Source organism: Phascolarctos cinereus, unplaced genomic scaffold (assembly GCF_003287225.1).
Source record: "Phascolarctos cinereus isolate Bilbo 61053 unplaced genomic scaffold, phaCin_HiC Scaffold_726;HRSCAF=1367, whole genome shotgun sequence".
Lineage (NCBI taxonomy): Eukaryota > Metazoa > Chordata > Mammalia > Diprotodontia > Phascolarctidae > Phascolarctos > Phascolarctos cinereus.
This window is the reverse complement of record NW_027556098.1, coordinates 415,326,826-415,334,899: the sequence shown is the minus strand read 5'-3', so window position 1 is coordinate 415,334,899 and position 8,074 is coordinate 415,326,826. Positions and strand designations below refer to the sequence as shown.

Here is an 8,074-nt window from a genome sequence, read left to right as displayed (position 1 = left end):
GCTAAAATAACAAATAGCACAAGAATGAATGACTCTCTATGACTAAAAAAAAATATCTAAAATAAAGAGTTGGCAACATTTGTAATAGATAAATATTGGAAACTTTCCAAGTAATAAAATGGATGAACCAAGGTTGTCCACTATTCCAATTATAATTTAATATAGTTCCAGAAATGTAATAAGTACATTAATAAGAAAAGAAAAAAATAAAATGAGAGAATAGACATTGATTGGCAAAGAAGAAAAAAAAATTCTCTATTTGCAAATGATGGGGTGGTTTTATTAGAAAACTATATGGAATCATATAGTTTTGAAAAAAATGAAATGAAATAGCAAATAGTTTCAGCAGATTAGCAGAGTATATATGCACAGAAATTTTTTTTAATTTCCAAAGCATATTTCCATATATTCCTCACAAAAGCAAAAGAAAAGGATAGAAAGAAAAATGATATTTGAGGGGCAGCTAGGTGGCACAGTGGATAGAGCACCAGCCCTGGAGTCAGGAGGACCTGAGTTCAAATCTGACCTTAGACAACATAATACTTACTAGCTGTGTGACTCTGAGCAAGTCACTTAACCCCAATTGCCACGCAAGAAAAATGACATTTTGAATGACAACAGAATGCATTAAATAACTTGGAGTTACAATAAAGGAATGCATCAACAAATTATGGGATATGCACATAATATAATATCGCATTGCAAATGTTAAGAATTAGGAACTCAAAGAATTATGGGAACTACATGAAGTGAGGCAAAGTAAACAAAGAAGAAGCAAAAGAAAAATATACACAATTGCCACAACCACATGAATAAATACAGCATTTGTCAACAAGAAAACTCAGAATGAAAGTAGAGAAAACATTGGTATTAACTTATAGGGCAGAAATATTCTTTTTTAAAAATGGAAACTTAAGGGCAGCTAAATGATGCCGTGAATCTGAGTTCAAATCCTATCTCAGATACATGATACTCACTAGCCGTGGGAACCCTTGGCAAGTCACTTAACTCCTACTGCCCCCCCAAAAAAAATAGGATGTTAGGAATATTTTAAAAAATTAAAATTAAAATGGAAACTTAATGAATTATAAATATTCAGAAATTATTAGTCACAGTCACTCTTTTCTGTTGTTTTACTTGATTCCTGTGAAGGATTTTGCTTTGTGAGGATGGAATATTTTGAGGTTTTGTAGAGTGTGACAAAACAAAAATGTATTAGTAGAAATAAATATTTCTACATGTAAAATAAATATAATATTTATTTATGCATTTTACATACACATGCATGCACACATAAATATGTGCACGCACATGTACACATATAATATGTTAGCCTTCTAACACACAAAACTTATATGGTCTATACAATATTCTAGAAATAAATGAAGTTCTAAATTATTGGAAGGATATTCAATGTTCATGGTTTGGCTGGGCTAAGATGGTGAAGATTGATCTAATAAAGCAATTATTATGAAGATGAGGTTAATTCTTAAATTAATCAAACTCTTGAAGTTACTCTCTATAATCCTATAACTCATAACAAATTCATGTTGAGGAATAAAAATTTATCAGCATCTGGGGCAGCTAGGTGGCACAGTGGATACAGCACCGGCCCTGGATTCAGGAGGACCTGAGCTCAAATCCGACCTCGGACACATAACACTTATTAGCTGTGTGACCCTAGGCAAGTCACTTAACCCCATTGCCTAACCAAATTAAAAAAAAAATTATGAGCATCAAGTGAACCATTGGGAAGAAAAAAAAAAGATGGAGGAAAGAGTACAACCAGATCTCCAATTATATTGCAAAGTAATAATTATTAAAACTATCCAGTATTACATGAGTGATTTTGACTTGGAATATGTTAAATAAGTAAGACAGACATAAATGTGAATAGCAGGCTTCTAGTATTTGATAAACCCATAAACACAAACTTCTGGTGAAGGAATTCTTTACTCAACCAGAACTGCTTGGAGAAATGGGTAGCAGTTTAGCCAACAGACATATTAAAAGTAAAACCAGTCTTTTGATCTCCATAATCATCATTACTATCCCTCTGACCTCATCTCACCAGCTTCAGCTGGATCTTGTGTATCCCAACACACATAATACACCTCAATAGCTGGGAAACCCTCCATAGCCATTGCTTGAAACTAGTGTGCAGACTTCACTTTAGAAATACCCAAAGGGTCTTGGTCTTCTGAAGTTCATTTCCTGAAATTCCAAGAAGAAAACAAAAAAGTTAAGTTTATTAATGGGTTCCCCAAGGCCATAATCTCCCCCAGTCCCTCATATGAGGCCAATGCAATGCCCAGGTGATTGAAAGCCTGGAGCAAAATTCAGAGGAGGGGACAAATTGTGGAGAGGAGGCAGGTGACTGAGTAATTAGCCTTCACTTTTCTTTACTGCTGCCTCTGGCAAGGAAAGGCATCCCCAGAGACCGAGTGCTCATTAAAAGTAGAAGTTGGCAGATTAGAAATGGGAATTAGGCAAGAACTTCCTGGCCCAGTCAACAAGCATTTAAATTACTCCAAGTTACTAAATGAGAAGTTCCATAGGGAGCCCTTGTTATCTCCTCCAGTAAACCAAGTGACTTCCAGCTGGGAAAAACACCCTGTTAGAAGCCAGATGAGGCAACAACATACCAAACAAAGCTGTGTAATTTACCAGGATGATTGATCAACCTCCATGGCTGCCTTGGCCTAATCAGGCACTGTCATTGTACATTTTTTGCTCACATTTCCAGATTGTTTCCCTCTCAACAAGCCTTCAAGAGAAATAGTGAAAATGTAATCCTCTCCATTTTACAGATAAGGAAACGGAGTCTAAGAAAAATAAAATCAGTTACCTATTTTCACAATTCAGTAATTTCTGACCAGGGTTTCAAATCTGTCTTCTGATGCCAAGTCCAGTCAGTCCATGCTCTTTTCTCTCACCCATGCTGTCTCTTGACAATTTGAAGTGGGCATAAAACCAGTTATCCTGACAAATGTGTGGGATTACAGGGTTTTGAGATGGAAGCCACCGCTATAAAATAATAACTATAATAATACATACTATTATTATGTAACACAATAAATAGCAATATACCATATAATAATAAATATAATGATAATATAAAATATTAATAATTTAAAATAATAATAATAGTTCACATTTATACAGCACTTACTATGTGCCAGTTACTCTTTACAAATATTATTTCATTTGGCAGTCTTATCAACCCTGTATGGTAGGCGATGTTATAACCCCCATTTTACAGATGGGGAGACTGAGGCAAACAGGGGTTAAGTAACTTAACTGGGGGCACAAAGCTAAGAAGTATCTGAGGCCAGATTTGAACTCAGCTCTTCGTGACTCCAGACATGGCTATAGAACATCACCTAGCTGCAGCATCTAGCTAGATGGTATGGTGGAAAGAGCCCCAGCCTTGGAATCAGGAAAGCCTAAATACTAATCCTGCCTCAGACATTCACTGGCGGTGTGACACTGAGCCAGTTCCCTGACCTCCAGCCTCTGTTCTCTCATCAAAAAATGGGAATACTAACACTGCTGTTTATTAGCTGTCACTGTGAGGTAGGTGGTCTGTATATTATGATGCCCACCTGATAGATTAGACAAGTGTTTCCAGAAGCAACAAGTATTAATGACTTGCCCAAGATCACACAGCTAGTACATAATAGAATCATAGTCCAAGCTCCCAGTGCAGTGAGCTTTCTTCTTATTAAATCAAGAACCTAGGTGCTGATAATATGGGCAGTTACCTAGTCTTTCTCAATGGCCCAGTTCCCTCTACGATATCTCTTGGTGACCTGTGATATGATTAAGGTGGTATAATGGGAATAGTGAGGAGACTTGGGTTTAAATACTATCTAGGCCAGGTATTTCCCCTCTCTGGACCTCAATTTCCTCATCTGCCAAATGATGCTGATACTATTTATGCCACTAACTTTTAACATTGCTGTAAGGAAAGGGCTTACATAAATGTATGATTCTGCACAAATTTGAATCATTAACCTCAACTTCTCATTGGAACACTGTACATAGAAAGAAATGGCCTCAGAGACCAATTCTCCCCTGCCCATTTTGATAACTGAGGAAACTGAGCCCCAGAGAAAGTAAGTGAATTTCCCAAGGTCGCAGACTTAAAAATGAACCACATCCTGTAAGGCCCAGGGTAGAACTCTTTTAGTGTCAAGTCTTCTGGACATTTAAAGTTCTGGGATAAATATTGATGGTTTTTTATCGTGGGACATCACCAGATTTGCAGCCAGGACATAGATGTTTGGTTCTCAACTAGGATACTTGCTAGATGTTTGTTTTTAGGCGATTCACTTAATCTTGTCAGGCCTCAGTTTCCTCATCTGTTAAAAAGAAAAAAGATGATGATAATGCCTGAACTTAAACATCTCACAGGGTTGTTGTGGGCAGCGGATGAGATGTGTGTGTGTGTGTGTGTGTGTGTGTGTGTGTGTGTGTGTGTGTAATAATTTGGGAAGGGCAGCTCGGTGGCTCAGTGGATAGAGTACTGGGCCTGGAGATAGGAAGACCTGAGTTCAAACGCAGCCTTATTCCTTTGTTTGAATCATATATAGTGTGTAGGTATCTCCCACCGAGATGTCCACCCCACCCAGCAGATGTCCTTTAGACTTTTAGATTTTCTTTTTTTTTAAATTAATGTATTTTTATTTATCAACAATCACTTACATATGCTTTTGAGTTTAAAATTTTTCTCCCCCTTCTTCCCCACCACCATCCCCAAGACAGTACACAATCTGATATAGGCTATGCATATACATTCCTATTAAACATATTTTCACATTAGTGACATTGTAAGTAAGAATTACAAGCAATTGCAGGAACCACCAGAAAGAGGAAACAAAACTCAACAGAAGAAAAAAATAGCAAATAGTATGTTTTGATCTGCATTCAAACTCCATAGCTTAGACTTTTACATTTTCAAAGGACTTCCCCAATAACAAATTATAGGGGAGGTAGTCAAAGTATTTTTAGCATCATTTTACTGATAAGAAAATTAAGTTTCATAGACACAACTAATTGACTTGCTCAAGGTCACACAGTAAATAATGGAATGAGGACTCTTCTGATGATAAATTCAGCAATCTTGATGCTAACAATCCTCTGTTTGGCTCTGAAAGTTCTTCATAACCTGTCCCCTTCTGATCTTTCCTGTCTTCTTACATCTTACTCCCTTTCACATACTTTATAGTTACATAACAGTGGTCTCCTTTCTGTTCCTCACTCATGGCACTCCATCTCCAGCCTTTGGGTGTTTTTGCTGGTTGTCCCCCATGCCTGGAACCTTCTTCCTCTTCCTCTTGGACTCTTGGCTCCTCTGGCTTCCTTCGGGTCTCCTCAAATGTCCTGCCACCTTCAAGAAGCCTATTCTGGTCTTCCTCAGTATTAGCACCTTCCCTGAGACTAGTCCCCTTTTATCCTACCTATGGCTAATTTGTATACACTCACCTGCATGTTGTCTCTCCATTAGAGTATGAGTTCTTGGAGATCAGAGATCATCTGTTGCCTTTCTTTGTGTTGCCAAGTCTTAGTACAGTGCCTGGCACATGTTGCTATTATTCATTGTTGTCTCACTCTTCATGATCCCATTTGGGCAAGTGGTTTGCCATTTCCTCCTCCAGCTCATTTTACAGATGAGGAAACTGAAGCAAACAGGGTGAAGTCACTTGCCCAGAAGTCACCCCGCTGGTAAGTGTCTGAGGCCAGATTTGAACTCAGGAAGAGGAGTATTCCTGACTCCAGGCCTACCACTCTATCCACTGTGCCACCTAGCTGCCCCATTTGACTGAGGTCTAGTCCCAAAGCCTCGGCAAAACAGAGCCACCTTCACAAATGAACCAATTAAAAAAAACTTAATGTTAGGAAATGTTTTGTGTTGTTTGGACCTAGCCCCGTGTGGCTGAGAAACCAGAACCACTGCTTAGAGATCAGATTGGTTAAATGTTTAACTCACGACCTATGTTATGCTGACCAGAAATCCAGTCAGGTCCAAAGACTCATGCAAGAAATGTGAAGAATTTTCTCCCATTTCACATCTCAAGCAACCCACGTGTTTTACCTGGAAACTGCCTCCATGCTGGCCAATCAGCTACTGGTCCTTATTCCTTTGTTTGAATCACATGTAATGTGTAGGTATCTCCCATCGAGATGTCTACCCCAAGTACGTAAAGACTTTCCCCATCAGGATGGGTGGATGAGAACAATTGTTCGTGGCCATGAAGGTGACTAAAACGGGTGCTGTGGAAAGCTTAGAGACTGGAACTGGCAGACACCAAGATCATCCACTAAATCCTACACCACCAACAGTCGATTTGACTTTTGTCCTGCTGCTGGACTTCAATGACTCAGGAAGAGAGAGTGAAGCTTATGGCGCTGTACGGCTCTGCCTCACTTCAATCCAATTCACACACAAATCAAGACATTACCCCCTGATGTCATTGGTCTTCTTTGAAAAACAAAGGACAGACAACATAATGTGCAACTTACAGACATTTACCATCCCTTTTTCAGCTCTCTCCCTCTGTTGGATGACTTAATAGACTTCTTTCTAAATTATATCAGTCTTGGGTTTTGTCCCCAACCTAATGTTAACTGCAAAAAGTATTTTATATTGAGCAAAGTAAGAACAAAAGTAATAAAACATTGTGTTATAGAATATCTACCATGTCTACAAGTATGCATGGAGCTGCCTTTCAAAGATTCAGAGTGCTAGAGAGAAAATGAGAGCTCTGAATTCAATAGTGTGAAGGAAGATATAGATTAGATTAGATTAGATAAAACATTTATTAAGGACTTACTAAACGCCAGTGTGCTAGGCACTGGGAGTATAGGTGCAAGCCAAAACGTAAGACGGTTCCTCCAACAAGGAGTCTACATAATGGAGGAAGATAATGCATCAACCTGAGATGAAGAGCAGGGAGGAAGGAGTAGAAGCTACTTGAGCAGGGTCAGAGTCCCTAAGAAGTCCAGGGAGTCATTGGCGAAGACAGATTTGGAGGGAGCATGGCTGGCAGGAAAAGCCCTTCCTGAACTGGGAACGACTCACCAATCAGAGAGGAGACTTGGTTTATGGCTTGCTTCATTGATGCTCTTCTTGTAAGTGGGCAAAGGAAACATCATGCAGGGTCTAAGTGAGGTTGGACTCAGTCATCCAGTAAGGCAGAAAATCAGACAATGACTCTGGAACACTGTACACACTCCAGGAAGAGGCAGAGTTCTTCCAGTAGACCAGCTGATGTAGGCGGAGTAAAATCCACATTAAACATACTACCTAGTTTAGGAAGTGAGGGCAGTTCCCCAGAGAGAAAGAGAACTGGGGAATATCGAGTTATCTATGATGAGGGAGAATGAGAGTGTTTAGGACTCCTCCATCACTTTCGTGCATTAGGTTGGAGTCCTCATATTTGACCACAAGGTGGTGCTACAGAAATTCTAGGGAAGTACCATAATTAACAGTGTGAGCATAGGACAACCAGATCCCAATGTCTCCTACTGAGAAATAGTTGTGCCATAGTCCAGAAATCCAAAAACCATCTCGATACAGAGCAGTTCACTTCTTAACTCAACAGATATCTCCCTTACTCACAGAGCTGTTATGAAGATCAAATATGATAATATAGATAAAATGCTTTATAAACCACTAAGTGCTCTATAAATATTAGTTATTCTATTATGAAAGGGATTCTTTTTCAAATGGAATAGATGTATGGAATAGATAGAGGGAAGGAGGATGAGAGAAGTATTTACTCAATAACATTAAGTGCCGGGCGTTAAGACAAGCACTTTACAAATGTTACCTCATTTCATGACATAATGATGAGGCAGATGACCTCAGAAATCCCTTATAAATCTAAATACTCTGTGATCTTTGATTCTGTAATTTCCATTTCTACTCATACCACTTCAATTAATCCTTTTTGCTACAAAAGTCAGCTAGGTGGTGCAGGGGATAGAGCACTAGGCCTGGAGTCGGCAAGATTCATCTTCCTGAGTTCAAATCTGGCCTCAGACACACTAGCTATGTGATCCTGGGCAA

The 8,074-nt window shown here is 38.9% G+C and overlaps 1 long non-coding RNA gene across 1 annotated transcript; it reads right to left on the bottom strand.

Moving 5' to 3' along the window:
- Positions 1–282: 282 nt before the first annotated feature.
- On the bottom strand, positions 283–5,829 carry LOC110219704 (uncharacterized). Its single transcript, XR_013482958.1, has 4 exons — positions 5,488–5,829; positions 2,849–4,364; positions 2,646–2,767; positions 283–2,214 (listed from the first exon to the last, which is right to left on the bottom strand). It is a non-coding gene; the product is annotated as an uncharacterized LOC110219704 (long non-coding RNA).
- Positions 5,830–8,074: the final 2,245 nt, after the last annotated feature.